Source organism: Acomys minous (genome assembly GCF_964271855.1).
Source record: "Acomys minous genome assembly, chromosome: 13".
In the NCBI taxonomy this organism is placed as follows: Eukaryota; Metazoa; Chordata; class Mammalia; order Rodentia; family Muridae; genus Acomys; species Acomys minous.
Genome location: NC_140495.1, coordinates 67,426,428 through 67,444,709, shown reverse-complemented (window position 1 = coordinate 67,444,709; position 18,282 = coordinate 67,426,428). Strand labels below are relative to the sequence as shown.

Genomic DNA, 18,282 nt, shown 5'->3' with positions numbered 1-18,282 from the left:
AGGAAGCCTCAGGGAGAGACTTTCAGTATTAAGTTGTCTGTGAGCTTCTATGTGGCAGATTGTTTTAATTAAGTTAATATATGTATAAAGATTTGGCGCACTATGCTCAGCCCCATTTCCTAGGCCAGCTGAGCGTGATCAAGCAAACACATAAGAATGTGGACAGGCATTTCTCTCTGTTCTGGGCTGTGGATGTGATATGACTTCCTGTTTTGAAGGTTCTGACTTGCCTTATCCACAATAGTATATCGTAACCAGGATTGTAAGCTGAAATAAACCTTTTTCTCTCCTACATTGCTTCTTGTCAGGCTATTTTATCATAGCCAAAGAAATGAAACTAAGATAAAGGGTCATTATAATGAAACTCTTATTTGCATTTTATTTAAAACATCATTAGACTTTTTACTTATAATGTTATACATATACATAACATGTTATAATTACCATAACACTTACCTTCCCTAAAATTTCTATATCTCCTTTACTCTATCCATTCTTTACAAGTTTCTCCCATTCATCTTTTTGGTTTCAATCACTGAGTTAAACCAGGGTCATCTGAGTGAACATAGGATTAGAACTAGATATTGGAGGCCTGTTGGTTGTTTATTGGCTTCATTACTGAAGCAGATGCATTTTCACACCCCAGAATCCATCAGTGGCCAATACTCAGTAGTGAGAGTTAGGACTGCGTGAGCCCCACCCAATTCACAATGAACTGTTACCAGGCTCAGTCTTGTGCAGCCAAGCGCCCTGCAAGCAGCTGCAGCTGGTGTGAAAGCATAATTACATTGGTCATTTTATGCCCAGAAGATAGCATTTCTATAGTAAAGTCTCCTTTTAACAATCTGGCCAGACATAAACACTCATGTGAGTCATTAAGATCCATTTGTTACTACTATACATGGTATGATTGGATGGTTATTGTCTTTCTGCTAAGAAATGATTTTCCCATTTGTATTTGTATGTGTGTGGTGTTCATGCATTTTTATACATATATAGTCTCAGTGTGTTCATATGTGTGGAGTATGAGGGTGGAAAAGGTATTCTTCCTAAGTTGCACATTAACGTATTCATTGAGGTAGAGCCTTTCACTTGAACCTGAATTTCATCAATTTAGCTAGTCCAGTTACTCACCTTCCTCTGGGAATCCCATCTCAGCCTCCAGAAGGCTGAAATTAAAAGTGGGTCACAATTCCATCTAGTATTTACCTAGGTTTTGGGGTTTCAACCTCAGATTTTTACACTTGTATGACAGTAATTTTAATCCCTAAACCATTTTCCACTCTTATTTAAAAAGAAATTTTCAACTTTAAAACATTGTCATATGATAATTAAAAAAAAATTTACGTACCAAAGTTACACACCAAATAATTGGGAAAAGTAATTTCAGTGTGATTGGGATGGTAATCTTCTGGGTGCTTCTGTGCTGATTTAAGGATATAATCATAATCTCAATATCTTAATCATTTAGAAACATTATTGATGGCGTATATGCAGTATGCATTCAGTATTTGAAAATAGTTTGAAGGGAGAATGATTTCTGTTTTTTTGCATAAATCTGACAGAATCTTATTAAAGATTTGATGAAACATCCCAAGAAATTGTAACAATAGGGCACATATTCCCAATGATAAATTTTGTGCTCAATTTAAATACAAGATGAATATTAATAGCATGCTTTGTTCCCTTTTAAATGCTTTCTCCGTTTTGCTCCTTTCCATGGGTCAATGGTCTTTAAGCTGAGTTCTGAACAGTTTTCACAGTCTTATTATCTACAAAATTATGCACAAAATCCATAGGTATCCTGTGAGACCTTCTAGAGTCAAGTGCATTAATTCCTATTAATTCTTGCTTTTGCTAAAATCTTCTTCCAGTTGCTATGCCACATGCATTCAATTATGGGAAATGGGAATGCTTTAAAATACCACATCCTGGTGTCAAATGTTTTGAAAATCTTCGGGGGACATTTGTTTTCTTTTTACTAACAAGTCCAAAATTGTGCCTACTGGGCCTCTCCAGTGGAAACAAAGATTGCACATTGCTCTGAGAAAAACAATATCGTCATATGGCTGATATCTGTCAAATGGAGACTTATTCGCAGCTCAGAAGAGAACCGCAGAAGGAGGAAGGAGGAAATAGGCATTCAAAGGTGAGAACTGTTTTTTCCCCTGGAAGATAATGGTGTTTAAGACCATCAGAAGAAAGTTTTTATTTTAGACTCCCTCTCTCCCCAGGCTTTACAAAATGTATACACTGTGTTGTCAAGCTATAAAATTAGAGCTCTGATTACCTTAAAAAAGTTTAACTTGTCAGAATTTTCTCCCAGCATGTAAAACAACCCTTTGTAGTGGCTCATGCCACATTTTCAATTCTCTAAGACATACCGTGGAGAGCACCTTGTCCAAAAGAGTCAACATCAATGCTTTTCACATCCTACCAGTTGATTCTTAGAACACTTTATTTCCCACTGGGCAGATCTTCACAACTTTTTGCAGTATGAAAAATGCAAGGTAGTTTTAAAATCACCAAAGAACCTGAGAATTATTTGCATTCCGTGTTGGGCCTACAAATACATAATAAACCAAGGGATGCAAATATGTGTGCAGTATATAGATATAAAAAACATGTCAATAAAGTGAAGTTAATGAAAAGTTTAATAAAAGGAATGATAAGGCTGGGAAGATGGCTCAGTGTATAAAAAGCACATTCTGTGAAAACCTTATGAACTAAGTCTGATTTGAGACCTTAAATAAAAAGCCCGATATATTGGTACCCAACTGCAATACCAGCATTCTTATGGTGAAATGGGAGGTGGAAAAAATGGCCTCATCGTGAGATAGCAGAATGGAATTAGTAGAATCAGTCAGAAACTCACAGCTCCATAGCCTGGAATACACTGTGCAGTAGAAGAGACAGGAAAGCGACCATGGCCCAGCTAATGTGAGGAGAGAACTGACTCCTCCAAAAGTGTGGTTTTTCTGACCTCCACATCTGTGCTTGTCACTCATGAATGCCTGTTGCACACAACTAAAAAACTGAAAAGTATAGCCAGGTGTTGATAACTGGATCAAGAACCTTTGCCAGTCTTGAGAAATCATGGCAGTCAGCTGTTGGTAGGGAAGGGGAATAAGGGGAAAATGGGAGGGAGGGAAGAATGGGAGGATACAAGGAATGGGATAACCATTGGGATGTAACAAGAATAAATTAATAAAAAAAAATTAGTCATAAAAAAAATAAAGATCATTACAAGGTGCTCACACTGATCCACCAGGCTGGAGATTTTTCTTCCACAGTGTGCCTTCCCCAGGAACCAAACGAATGAGCCTCATGGACTAAGGGCCAAATCAAGATATGCACAGAGTATTAAACATATATCAAGGGAACAGTTAACTTAAATACAAGGTCAAAATAAGCAACACATTCTGGGATCCAGCGCTGATATTGGGTGTAAGTTTCAAGGACAAATTTCTTTCCAAAGGCTTATTCCAGTTTCATGAGGTTGCATGAGCTGTGTACATTTTCCAGGGAAGATCAATACTTCAGAATCAGCTCATGCAGCAGATGTTGGGCACCTGCTCAGTCCATCCAGAAGCATTTGCAGTGGACAATGGAGGGGCCCAACTCGTCATACTCCTGCTTGCTGACCCACATCTGCTGGAAGGTGGACAGTGAGATCAGGAGGGAGCTGTTAATCCAGACTGAGTACTTGCGCTCAGGAGGACTGATGATCGTAATCTTCATTGTGCTGGGTGCTAGGGCTGTGATGTCCTTTGGCATCCTGCCAGCAATGCCTGGATATGTGGTGGTACCACCAGACAGCACTGTGTTGGCATACAGGTCCTTGAAGATATCCACATCACACTTCATGATGGTGTTGAAGGTGGTCTTATGGATGTCACATGACTCCAATCCCAGGAAGGAAGTCTAGAAAAGCGTCTCTAGACACTGGAATCACTCATTGTCAATGGTGATCACCTGCCGGTCAGGCAACTCACAACTCTTCTCCAAGGAGGAGGAGGAGGATGCACCAGTGGCCATTTCTTGCTCAAAATCTAGATCCACCGAGCATAGCTTTTCTTAAATGTCACACAAAATTTCCCTCTCAGCCGTAGTGATGAAGTGGTAGCCCCACTCATTCGGTATCTTCATGAGGTAGTCTGTCAGGTCCCACACAGCCAGATCCAGATGCAAGATGGTCTGGAGAAGGGCATAGCTCTCGTAGCTGGGCCCTGTATGTGTGACCTCAGCACCAGAGTCCATGACAATGCCAGTGGTGTGCCCAGATGCCTACAAGGAAAACACCGTCCGAATAGTCATGTACACGGCTGGGATATTGAAGGTTTCAAACATGATCCGTGTCATTTTCTCTCTGTTAGCTTTGGGGTTCAAAGGGGGACTCAGTCAAATGCACAAGGTGCTCTACAGGGGCCATATGCAGCTCATTGTAGAAGGTATGGTGCCATATTTTTTCCATGTCATCCTAGTTAGTGACAATGCCATGCTCAATAGGGCACTTCAGAGTCAGGATACTGCTCTCATCATTGGGTGACAGACATGGAAGGAAACATGCCCTAGGGCCAGCAATGCCAGCGACGCCAGCTTTGTACGTGCCAGAGCCATTGTCAACACAATTAATAAATGAGACCTCATGAAACTGAAAAGCTTCTAAGGCAAATGACACCATCAATCAGACAAAGTGACAGCCTACAGAGTGGTCAATGATTTTTACCAAATCCACTTCTAATAGAGGATTAATAGCCATATATATAAAGAAACTAGATAGATCCATTTCTGAATTAGTTATTAATGGAGAGAGCCCATCCCAATGTGGGTGGTGCCATGCCTGTCCTATACTGGAGGTCTTGGATTCTTTGAGAGAGCATGCTGAGCAAGTCATGAGGAGCATGTCAGTAAGCAGCGCCCCTCCATGACCTCTGCATCAACTTGTGCCTCCAGTTTCCTTCCCTGCTTGAGTTCCAGCCCTGACTTCCTTAAATGATAAACTATGATGTGGATGTGTAAGCCAATCAGACCCTTTCCTTCCAGTCTTGATTTTGGTCATGGTGTCTCATCATAGCAATAGTAACCCTACGACAAAGTCTTTTTTTATATAACTTCAAGGATAAGAAAATGATTTTGAGTTTCAGAAAAAAATTTTCAACTCAGTACATCATTTAATCATATGAGCACCTTTTGGCACCCAGGTTACTTAACACCAAGGTTTGTCACATGGTCGTGACTGGGTCACTACATGAGTCAGAAGCATGGTTGCATTTTATGGTATCAAGCATACTTTTATCTAAGGTATGCAATTTTGAGTTTTTTAGAGAAAATTTTTAAAAACTAATTTTGCCTCAGTTCAAGGCATAAAGGGGTGCCTTACAAACTATCAAAATGTATTTGTTACCATAATATTACAAGTCATAAGAAGGTTATATCAATAGTACAGGCAGAAAAAAGTGTACAAAAAAGCTAGGTATTGTAGAATCGATGCAGGGCCTCTTTAGTAGCTGGGGGAGTTAGCAAAAGGAACACTACAACCAGTGACTTTTTACAATGAGGTGTGTTAACTGCTCCTTTCAGTCATCTTGTGACTGTTATGACATTAAGTTTTGGTGTAAAAGGCCTCATCTTAACAGACATGCAGACTGTGACACAAAAGGAAGAATCTTTGCAATACATGTATTACGTCACTGAAGAACGAGTGCTTGGCAATCATCCCCTGTTTGCTTATTGTAACATTTAATCAATATAGTTTACAGATTAAATAAGAAATCATCAAGGAAAATACTTGTTCATCTTTGATGGTTAGTATTCCATTCTATATTGAAGGAAAATTACATCTTTTATCTTCACCAATCAACTACAAATTCATACGTGATTTTGGCTTCTTTCCTCGCACACATAATTTGAGTACTAACCTAATCATTCAGAGCAAAGCCTCAGGGATGGTTTATGCTAATTGACAACTTGACAAAAGTTAAGAATTACCTTGGAGATGTGCCTCCTAGCATCCCTATGAGAATTTATCTTGATTGTATTACCTGATGTGGGAGACCCATTTTAATTATGGGGAGGACTCTTTCTTGGGCAGATGATCTTGTAGAAGATGGAGAAAGCAAGTGGATCACTAGCATGTAGACATTCATTACCCTGCTTCTGACTGTGGGTGAGGTGTAACAGCTGCTACAATCTCTTACTGACAGGAAAACTCTACCATGATAGACTATAACTTTGAAGAACACATGAAAATAAACCCTTTCATCCTCATGGTGGTTTTTGCCAGAATATTTATTTTGTCATAGAAACAGAAAAGAAAACTAAGACAGAAAATGAGTCTGAGAAGCATTGGTTTGAAAACCTAACCACGTAGTTGTAAGGCCTCCATTGCTCACTCTATACTGGTGAAAACGTGGAAGTGTATGGAGCATTGAGTTAAGTCCTTGGATGCTGAAAGTAGAGCATAGTGTGCCATTTTAGTGGGAGCTTGGAAGATGAGAATACCAAGATGAATATAGACAACGGGGGACTGACTCATGAGGCTTTGTTGTATGGGATAAGGATTCTATCAGAAACTGAGTTGCTAGTCAAGAGTCTGACTTCATTTTTGTCATGAGAGGTACAAATAAGCCTCGAGAGGACACTGAATGAAGCTTTGCAGTAGAGAAGCTCAGGACATTGAAGATGTCAGAGCTGTGGGGCATTTGCCAGGGAAAGTTTTAGATATAGGATGGAGCCAGTATGAGGAAGGTTGTGTGTGCTGCAGGTGGCACAGTTGGACATGGGGGCGAACCAAGCCCTTGTGGAACTATGATGACTACTTGTTTAAAAGCATAGTTAGTAAGTATCAGAAAGATTGCTGGCTTTTAAGCAAGGGTCTAAGAATGCTGTAGATGACAGAGTTGCCTGCCATGAGATGTACATCCTTGACGCTGAATGCTAAGTGAAAAGACAATGGACACACAGACAATGAAATATTTGCTTAAATAATAACTTTCAGTGAAGATGCATCAAGTTGCATTCTGGTTAATGAAGCCCATAATTGTCTCCTATTCATATATGAGTCCCAAATTGACTTAGATTCTAATACTGGAAATCAGCCATGTTCAGACTGATGTGAACAAAGACCAAGGCCATTCATGTGAGGATAAGGACAAAGCTGTCAATAAAAGAAGTCCAGTAAAGGACCAAAAAACAAACAAACAACAAAACTACACAAACGATGCTTGGATAACTAGTAGAGGAAGGCATTTAAACTTTAGATGAAAGTTTGCCTGTCAACCAAATAAATTTAGACTCCTCTGGAAAGAGTGTAAAGTAAGAAGGAAGGTTAACATTGATTAGAGGATTTAGTCATGTAGTCTAAGAGGAAGGTATAAGAGAGGGGTTTTCAGCAAAAGATGTCCATTCAAAACTGAAGGGGCCAAATTCCAATGCATTTTTCTAACATTTGGCTAACATTGATATCTCAAAACGATAGCAAGAAACTGTCACATAAAAGTGAAGTCAAAATCCAGCAGGGAAACATCAAATCCTTTTGTTCCATGCCTGGCCTCTATTAATTGTAATTAAGTATTACAGCTCCTGTTTTCTATCTACCTATTCAGAAAGTAGAACCTGGGAGTTTTCACAGTCATAGGGAAAGGGAATGGGGTGAAAGCAGGAGGGAGGGAGGAATGGGAGGATGCATGGGATGGGATAGCAAATGAGATGTATTATGAATTATTTTATTTTTCAATAAAATGTGTTTAAAAAATAAAATAAAATCAGAAAAAAAAAGATTTTTCTTTATTGCAAAGCACCCTAAAGGTGATGCTATATTTGTGTATGTATGAAGGACTATACTATTTTCAGTGTTTCTAAAGCCAAATTTTTGTAAACCTACATTCTTCACTAAGTTACAGCTAAAAATATTTCGTAACCTTTAACATTCAAAGAGGAACAGTTTTTAATATTTCTTTTTGAGTTTTGTTTGTTGTAATGGCTCTGCCTTTTGAGAACGGAACCATATTGATGTGTCAGATTCAGAGATTTGTATCTAAATGTAACCTTCAGAATGACTCTTGGAGAAATGATCACCACTACTCCTGATCTCTAAGACTAACCACTAAAATCAAAGAACACTGACTTTACTCTAATTACTTGGATGAATAGGAACTGCTCAGAATTCTTTCTCTTCAGTCCATTTTCCTTTACCAAGCTTAGGGTCCAACTTTCTAAGATCAAAGGAAATATTTTCTTTTTTTTTTCAAAGCTAGAAAGCCATTAATATCCATCTCTGTAAAGTAACCCAAATGAATATTTCAAAAGTGACTTGTATAATTAGTAGAATTTCACAACAGTGTCAGCATTCATGTGAGGACTGTCTGTAGGGGCGTCAGGGAAGCCCAGGGTGGGAGCCGGAGGCAGCAGTGGCTTGGTAGAGTCGCCTTCGTTTCTCTGCATTAAGCTTGTTTTATTTCTGAATTGAACATGCCTTTTTTCTTTATGAAACAGGGATTAATTAGCAGCTATAAAGAGCCACTTTGTAAATTTTGAACATTTGGGGAGTGAATATTGTCACCATCACCTTGGGCTTATGGCCACACTACAGAAGTCAAAAGTACTACTTTATTACTCTTATTTTAGTAAGAATAAAAGATGATATCAGATTCCACACATTTATAGATTTTACTAGAGAACAAAGCATTTATGAAGAGAAGCTGGAAGATCACAGAAACACGTACTAATCATCATTTCTCCAAGGGAAGGTGTGTCGAGAGAAGGCTAAGCCTGTAGCCAAGGTGTGGCCAGTAGGGGCAGCTTGTGGGATCCCATGATGGAAGTTTGTGACTTTTTGCATCTGCTGCTTCACTGGAGAGCGATCACATGGGAAACCTTTGGCAGTTAGGCAACAGGCCTAGAGATGTGAAGAGAGATGGATGCAGAAGAAGGAAAAGGAGGTGACATCACCTTCCATTTTATAGCAGCTGTCATGTTACACCATATCCTTGGAGAAACATGCTGCCTCGCTGTGATTTCTGCAAAACTTTTTTTTTTTAGACCACATCCAGTTTGGAATCACTTAGGAAAAGATTCTCTAAGAAAAGTACAGCACAGCTAAAATTATAATTTAGTAAGATAAGAAATATTCAAAAACCACTATTTTAATTTTAAAATGAAAACAAGTTGTGAATGCATTGTCTTCCAAGTCAGAAGACTGATTACCACATTACTCTCTTTTAATTAGCTTCATGCTTTATTTCTTTACTTTCCTTCGCCGACACTCATTTTTCTTGTATTTACAAAAATTGGTGGTGTGTGCGTGCATAGTGAACCAGAGACCTTGAAAATGGTTTCACAGAGAGACATTAAAAACACAGCTGATTTTATAGAGAATTTCCATGGTTTTTGTGAGGAAAGGAGGCTACAGAGTCCAGAGTGAGATGACTCAAAGAATTTTATCTTGGTTGAGAATAATACAAGAAGAACCACTGGCTACAGAGTGAAACAACCAGAGGGCATGATTAAATCTACTGATTCTGAACTTTACAAACAGGCTTTTACTTAATTGATGTAAAGCAGAAATCCTGACACCATTTGCTTCTGTTTTTTATCGTTGTTATCTTGTTTTGTTGTTTTAGTGATGTCCAGCCAGCAAGTATAAACTTGACATCACACACTATAGTAGAAGTCAAATGGAAGGCTAATTTTACCTGTCAGTGAGGACTTAAAAGTTTGGATCTAGACCTGCACAAACTGATGCACCAACCAAGGACAATAAATGCAGAGAACCTAGAACAGTGTTCAGATATAGCCAATGGACAACTCCATCGCCATGGTTAGGGGTGGGGAGCTGGGTCTGCCTCGGACACGGACTCTGGCCTCCAAGATTTGATCACTACAACTTGGTGGGGGAAGCCCCGCATGCACACAGAGGAAGGGGAAGCAGGCTGTCTGGGTGAGACTTGATAGGCTGAAGTCAGAAGGTGGGGGAGGTGGGCCGGCACTGTCAGAGGTCTAGGAGAGGGGAATAGCGAGGAAGAGGAACGGAGAGTAGGTATGTGAAGATATGAGCGAGGAGATAACAATCGGGATGTAATAGGAATAAATTATTATAAAAACACTTAAAATGTTTATCTTCTTTTTATTATTGTATCTATACAACCGAAGTCTGAGATTCTCAGCACAGAGGATTATTTCCTAATGAACTATAGTAGTGGATAGAAGTGGGCTTGCTTTTTCTATTTTAGCATAATGAGTAGAATCTGTTAGAAGCCAAGGCCACAAGAAGACCAACAGGACCAACAAATCTGGGCCCACGCGGTCAGCGGGAAACTGATGCACCAAAGACCAGGCATCTAAAGGACCTAGGCCCCCTGCTCAGATGTAGCTGATAGGCAACTCTGTCTCCATCCGGGTCCCTGCCATAGACTCTATTGCCTGCTCTTTGATCTCTTCTCCCTGGCTGAGTGCCTTACCATGCCACAGAGGAAGAGGAAACGAGAAGTGATGATAAGACTTGATAGCTTGGGGTCAGCTGATAAGGGGGATGAGCTCCTCGTCTCTGAAGACTAGCGGCATATGGGGGAAAAGGGAGAGAGGTGGGACCTGGAGGAGACAAGGGACGGGGGCTATGATTGGGATGTAAGGTGAACACATTTTTTAAAAATTAAATTAAATTTTAAGAGGGAAAGGCCAGAGACAAAGGAGTTGACTGTACTCAAATCAATACTTTTTAAATGATTCTTGCTCATTTCTTTCTTTCTTTTTCTTTCTTTCTTTCTTTCTTTCAATTAATTTATTCATATTACATCTCAGTTGTTAGCCCATCCCATGTATCCTCCCATTCCTCCCTTCCTCCCACTTCCCCCCTACTCCCCTCCCCTCCCCTATGTCTGTGTCTGAGGAGGACCTCCTCCCCCTGTATATGCTCATAGGGTATCAAGTCTCATTTCTTATGTGATACAGCTGCAGTTGTTGGATACTCACTTCTCCATCCTGTTGGTCTGCTGCTGCTATTGTTTCATCTTACAGTTACTTTGTATGATGCTTTGTATATTCTATTTTGGGCAACAGTATTCCTTTGGGTAGAATAAATAGTATTTAGAGAGTGCTAATATTCAGTGCATCATACTGAATTGCTAAAATGCACGTCTTTTGCTGCACACTTTCTGTTTGTTTGTTTTAGCCTCCGGTGTCCACAAAGAGAAATCCCATGCCAAATAATATTCCATTTTCTCTTAGTCAGTAAAGGCCTTCACTCTAAAGTCCATGTCTTGCTTCTTACCCTACTGATCACATTGGTGCAAATAAGATCACCTTCACCAACTCGACCGACCTTGGCTCAGGCTGAAACACCTATGTCGAATGTATTTCCATTCAACTAATGCTTTGTGCCACAGGTTCCCTCCTTACTCTTCAATGCATCCTCAAGTTTCAAGTTGGAGTCTTACAAGAAAGTTGAATATATCACTTCCCAAATATGTCACAATTTTCTGATAACAATACAAATAATCAACTCTAAGATCTATCATTTCTTAGCATTTCTGTGTCTCACATCCAGAATGTTTATTTAATCAGCAACTCCTCCAATTCTGTTTTATACCCTGGAAGTTTTTACTTCATGTTCGGCCTGCAAACCCACACAAGAGAGTATTTGACACAGCAAAGTGGCACAAATAAGTGTTATAATAAGTATCTTAATTTATATATTTTATTATGTATATTATATATTATTGTGCCTATATTTATAAAAAATACTTGTAGTCCACCAAGTCTAAAGAAACTTCAAAAATACCATAGTGTTTCACATTTAAAATAGTCATACCATGTAGAAAAAAAAACCACTTTCTTTTGCAAGATCCTGAAACCAAAGCAATCGATCCAAGACACATTAGAAAAGCAGGCAGCAACAATGGAAACTACTTGACTTGGGGCCAAAAGTTCTGTCTCTCTCTCTGCCCAAATTTTTTTTGTCGTCTGTGAGATCCACATAATTGTGATCACCACAGCGATGCTTAGTGACTGTGGCTGACTTGACATGATCCAGTATCACCAGGGAAGCTCAGGGCAGGTTAGCTTGTAGTCAGGTCTGCCAGTGAAATGTATGTGACAAGGCCCAGCCTGCAAGCAGATGACATCATGCTCTGGCATGGGGCCCTGGAATGTATAATGTAGAGAAAAGTAGTTGTGTACTAGATGTACATGCATTTATTTTCCTCTGCTCTTGACTGGATGTGATGCGACTAGATTCTTAAAGCTCCTCTGGCTTGACTCTCACAATCATAGATTGTAAACAGGAGCTGTAGACTCAAAGACCACATTTCTCTGCTATGTTGCTCTCAGTCAGAGGACTTTATTACACCAATAGAAATGAAACTGAGGTCAGCATCTTGGTTCTTGTTCATTGATTTATATACTTGGGGAAAGTCAAACACCATTATCCTTTTCTGACACTGGGTAACAGAGTAGATGAATGTAGACTTTGACATAGAAAATGGGCTTAAGACCTGTAATATGTTCCCAGAGATGAACTTAAACTTCCTTGCCTGGCTTTCTAGTTTCTATTTTCTTGTCATTTAGATAAAAAAAATCAAGCTCTCGATCAAACTACTGACAAATATAAAGACTTCAGAAGAATAAGGAGTCAATCATTTTTATAGAATAATTGCTTCTCTTGGTTAATCTGAAGTGGGGGGTAGTCAGTAAAAATTAAAATCTAAGCCATGAATGTGATACAACATATATAAAAAAAAACCCTACCTTTTATAATAGTGTAAATTGTATATATAAATACCTAAAAATTAAATGTTTGAAAGTTTCTCCTTACAGATAATTTTTCTGGCTACCGGGAATTTGCTAGATTGGGTATTTTTCATAAATACTTCATACTATAATACTTAGTAGACTATTATACATTTGACTTCATATTAATCTTATATTCATATTGATTTAATAACAAGGTCTTACATTATAATCCAAGGTCATCTGGAATTTCCCATCAACCCAGGCTCACTTTGAACCCACATCACCCCACCTACACACATGTTAGAGTTAGAGATGTGAACTGTGACCTGACTGCCTCAGATCCCTTCTCTCAGAACTCTGTACTTTTCTTTATTTTCCTTGCTGAATGAATTGTAAGAACATTCATGATATTTACACTGAGTTGTCATGGATTTCAATTATATTAAAAATCACTAAAGTGATGTTTTTCAATAAATATACCAGTGACCCTAAAGCAAACATTTGTATGCTTCATTAAGTCTGTTTCCCTTTTATGGTCATTACTACTATATTAATTTTAAGGGTGTTCTTGATGAAGAACAAAAAGACAAAAAATATGGAAATGAGTATGGGGAGGTCTGATGGCACTCAGAGGAAGGATAGCAGGCTACCAAGAAGAGACTTGATACCCTATGAGCATATACAGGGGGAAGAGGTCCCCCTCAGTCACAGTCATAGGGGAAGGAAGTAAGGGGAAAATGAGAGGGAGGGAGGGATGGGAGGATACAAGGGATCGGCTAACAATTGAGATGTAATATGAATAAATTAATAAAATACATTTAAAAAAGGAAACAAAAAATTCTTTCTTTCCAAAAGGTACTAAAATTTAGAAGTATTATACATTCCTGTCACTCTTATAAATGCACACCTCTTTATAGTTTTCTTTGGAACATATCTTTCTTTATTTAATAGCCTTTAATGGCAATAAGAATCTAACAATAAACTGGATTGGTGTTTACTTTGATGGATGTCTCCTGCCCACTGCAGCCTCTCCTGTTTCCAGCTTCAACACCAAGATTTGCAAAGGATATGAATGACTACCACGTAACACTTCCCAGCCCTGGACTGACTGCCAAGGGTAGGACAGAGAATGCTACTTTGACCAATTTAGGGCAAGCTAAATAGTATGCTCTCCAAGCTATAAGAAAAGAGCCAGCTTTGTTCTCAGCTGCTTTCCACTTTTTCAGAGCACAGAGAATTTCATACGAACTGCACCAAGGTAAGGAATGAGTTCTAATACCTGAAGATTGCAAAGGAACCATATGAAATAAAGTACATGACCAGGATGCTTTTTTAAAAAAAATAAGCACAGCAAACTTGACCGAACTAGTGAACCTGTACCATTTATTATTGTAATTTATCAATTGACAATTAATATCAGAAAGAGAAGGCATTAATTTGTACCCAAGCCCATGTCAGTCAACACTTCCAGACCTCCCAGGGTCCTGTCAATTTTCCTCAGTCCTTCTTCGTTGAGTCTTTCCTAATTGACTCCAGTGAAGCAAATCCAATTTCTGCTCTCAGGCCTTATACAACTAGGTAAGAATGCTAAATTTAAGCTACTTCTGCTCAATTTCAGCCTGTCAACTCCTGATACACAAGACAGAATGGGATCACCTGCATTTTTTATATCTTATTTTAAGATTGTTTAATTGGAACGATGTTATACCATTGTTTCAGGATAGCACTAAAGTGATATCCTAAAGGTGGAAAACAAGAACATTATTCGACTCTATCACACAGGTTCTCTGCATCCACCATCTGTTTTGTCTGCAGGTTTGATTTATCCCTGAGATGTAAGTGTCAATAACTTGGTTTTGATGAGTGCAATACTGCCAAGAAAATGGATATCGTTGAACATTAGGCTATAAAGATGGGTATGAAGCATAATTCAGATGGGCTTCATGACACTTGTCCCACATATGGCACACATTCTCTGCGTTTCCAATTTCACTGGAAAAAGCAGGAAGAACGGTTTCCAATCTGTCCCACCTCATAAAAATAGACCTGTGTTTAATTCTCTAGGACCTAAAATTATCCTTTGGATATTGTCAACCAATCATGCAAGGAAAACGTTCCTAGCCAAAGTAATAGGAATCTTCTGGCTATTGAAATGCCTAAAATATTATTGTTACCTTGATTTTAATGATTGCACAAAATATTGCACGAAAGCAAATATGACGGTCATCATGAGATAGCTTGGTATTTGCCCGCTTTCCTTGAATTGTGCCATTTTACTAGGAGTACGCTGCAGTTTTCAAGTGTAATACTTTTCAATAGAAGACTTAGCTTTATTGCCTATTATTCTTAAATGTAATAAATGAGTTATATTTATCAAGGTGTTAAACCTCATTTAGTTGTAACCAAAGTTATTATAGGAAATAAACTACTCTTCTTGCTGATTGCAGTTGAGGCTAGAGGAGACTGGTTTCGATCCTGTTCTACCTTTATTCAATTATAATAAGTGTCTGATTGCCAAGGTGCAGTGCACTAGAATAAGATAAATGATTAGATTTCTGAGGTCTGGGTATTCTTTGGGAGAATCTATTAATCCTGTCACATCAAGCTGTTTTGTATAAACCAAATGTCATTATAGGAATTATAGCATTCTGTTTAAAAACCTGGGCATGGAGCCAAGAGTGATTTTATCCAAGTTTATTAGGAGATAAAGAATGTGTAATTTATGCCCTAAAACAGCCTATTGAACATAGAGGTACATTTATAATTTCTCCATTTCCCTAATTGGAATGGTGAACTAGTATTATTTTTGTAAAACACTTTGAGCACACACACACACACACACACACACACACACACACACACACACACACACAATATTAGTTAACAAATGTATAATTCCAAGTTTTGTCAAAAGACCTTAATATAAGCACAATCTTTTGAACACACCCAGAGAAGCAATTTCATTTGTATTTTTATTACAATCTTTGCATATTTTCTTGTCAGTACATAAGTGATTTGTAAGAATAAACATACTCTGGATAGACTTCTGTCTAGGTGTATAACACTATTGTGACAAAACCCCTGCTGCTGCTGGAGTTATTGGACTGAAAACAAGTCATAACTAACATTTGTAAGATTGTCAGTTGCTATCTACTATCATTAGGCTATTCTAAGTATTGGTACATTTCTTTTTTAAATTATTCATGAATTAGAAAAATTGTTTGTGTTGCATTTACCTTTGTAACAGTGGCTTTACTCATTAACAAAAGAAATGGAGAACAGGCAATACTGGCATAACATTTGTCAGGTATGGACATATGTATGGACATATCTTCTGAGAGTAGAAGTATTCTAGCATAGAACACTTTATGATAGAAATATGATTTGATTCCCTCTGATAGAATGTTAAAATCAACTTGTGATACTGAGCAAATTTCAATAACTAAGATTTGTTGAATTCCTCCTAAGGAGAATAAAAACTAAAAGAAGGGGTTAGAGTGTGTTGGGGCAATAGCAGCTCTCACCAGGAAATCATTCTAAGATTCCTGTCCACTCCTCTGAAGCTGTGGTCTGTTGGATTTCCCACGCTTTCCCTCTTTAAGCAAATCTCTAGCTTGAATGTTACCGATGTCAAATCAATACAGATATGAGATATAAGCAGACAAATGTGCTTAATACCTCTATTCTGTTAAGAATAGGTTTGCTAAAGAGATCCTTGGTATGCTAAAATAATTAGCAGATCCATCAGAACCTTGGTGTAAGTTTCCTGAAGTTTTGAAACTATTAAAGGACAAAGGTAGGTTCTAGGCAATCACACATCTCTCTTCTGTTGCTTAGTCAGCTCTTTACCCATGGTGACTCTTGTTATCTAGAAAGATGCTTTAAATGATATAGAATGAGGAAAAAAGGAGCATCTCTACTTTCTCTTCCTTTTCACATATTGTTTCCAACCACTTTCCACAAAAAGGAAAAGAGCAAGAGGAGGAGAAGGAGGTGGGAGAGGAGAAGGAATGAGGGAAGAAAAACATCCATGCTTTCTTTACATTATAAATGTGTGCACCTCATCTAGAAATCACTGATCTGCCCAGTTCTAGAAATCAATCATTTTCCTAGTCTCTGACATATATTTTACTTAATTTTCTAGTCTAGTGATTAGAGCTGTCTCTTCTTCTTTCTGGAGATTTCTATTTTGAAACCTGGAAAAATCATGAAAATAAGTTTCTGAAGCCTTGTGAATTATCTACTAAGAATGATATGATCCACAGGCATATACTGGCTTCATTCAAAATTTGGACTAGCAGAGAAATCAGACCTCAATGAATCACAAGCACACATACTCACTGGCAGCTGGTAGGCAAAGGATCAGGATGGGTCAGGTGAGGGGAGGATGGAGGGTACTGAGAAAGACAACTGGAATTGGAATTCGCAGATATCTCAGGGACAAGCTAGAAACCTAGTGAAGATTGAAACTCCCAGGAATCCCAAGGATCCCATGGCTAAGACTCCCAGTAATGGTGAATAGGGATCCTGAGCTAGTCAGCTCCTGGAACCAGGCAAGGCTTCCAGTAGAAGGACTGAGATACAAACCCATCCACAAAACCTTTGATTTAGAATTTGTTCTGCCTACAAGATGTACTAGGGTAAAGATGGCACAGAAATTATGAGAGTGGCTAGGTGTAGTGGCACACACCTTTAATTCCAACACTTGCAAGGCAGATGGAGGTGGATTTCTGAGTTTTAGGCCAGCCTGGTCTACAAAGTGAGTCCAGGACAGTCAGGACTACAAGTAAAATCTTGTCTTGAACCCCCCCCCCCAAAAAAAAAAGAAAGAAAAAGAAAGAAATTATAGGAATGACTGATTCAGCTTGATACCCATGCCATGAGAGGGAGCTTCCCTCGAGGATGATGGATAGTGCCAGAGACCCAGGATAGAGCCATACAGGACCAGCAGGGGAAAAAAAGTTAATGAACTGATTCTTCGTGATATTCTGCTATACTTGTACGCCACAGCCTAGCACATCTTTCATCACAAAAGCTTCATCTAGCAACCAACGGAACCAACAGAGACTCACAGGCAAACATTAGGAGGAGCCAGGACAATGCTTGAGAAGAGGGTTAGGAAGGACAATAGGAATCATTGGGGTCAAGGACACCAAACCCATAGAATCAACAGAGATCGAACTGATAATCAGTTGCCCTATATGGGTCTAACCTACTATCTCTGCATACATGTTACGGTTTTGTAGCTTTGTCTTCTTGTGGGACTTCTAACAGTGAGGGCAGGGACTGTCTTTCACTATTTTGACTGCTTTGGGGACCCTTTTCCTCCCAGCCTTAATACCAGAGGTAATACCTAATGTTACTGCTCCTTGATATGCTGTTTGGTTTATATTCCTGTGAGGCCTGCCCTTTTCTGAATAGAAACTGAGGTAGAGTGAATGGGGCCTATGACTGTGGGGGAGAGGAAACTGCATTTGGGATGTAATATATGAGAGAAGAATAAATAAATATAATTTGAGGACCCTACATACTGATTTCCATAGTTGCTGCTCC

At 38.8% G+C, this 18,282-nt stretch overlaps 1 pseudogene across 1 annotated transcript; it reads right to left on the bottom strand.

The window, feature by feature from the left end:
* Window positions 1-3,543: 3,543 nt before the first annotated feature.
* Window positions 3,544-4,684, bottom strand: LOC311581809 (actin, cytoplasmic 2-like; annotated as a pseudogene). Its single transcript has 2 exons — window positions 4,108-4,684; window positions 3,544-3,912 (listed from the first exon to the last, which is right to left on the bottom strand). The product of its transcript is annotated as an actin, cytoplasmic 2-like (transcript).
* Between the last annotated feature and the right edge of the window lie 13,598 nt (window positions 4,685-18,282).